We start from the raw sequence: 291 nt of genomic DNA on the forward strand, positions 1-291 counted from the left end.
TAAGTACAAAAGAAGATATCAGGGAAATAACATTAAGGCTGTGACACCGACCAAAAACAAAGTCCAGAACCAACTTATACCTTAATTAGCACTCTTATCAAGTTTCCCTTTCCCCATCTCCCCCTCTTTGGCTCGGAGCCTGGAAGCTGGTCCTGCGTTCAAACCTGGCTGGATCCCATGGCAGGAGCAGGGCTGGGAGCTCAGCGCAGCAGCTCCGTTCAGTGAAACGCTTAAGCACCAGCTTAAATCCTACTCAGGCTTTAAGTAAGTGCTTAATATCGAGATGACGCA

The sequence above is a fragment of the Pterocles gutturalis genome, unplaced genomic scaffold (assembly GCF_000699245.1).
Source record: "Pterocles gutturalis isolate BGI_N339 unplaced genomic scaffold, ASM69924v1 scaffold7024, whole genome shotgun sequence".
In the NCBI taxonomy this organism is placed as follows: domain Eukaryota; kingdom Metazoa; phylum Chordata; class Aves; order Pterocliformes; family Pteroclidae; genus Pterocles; species Pterocles gutturalis.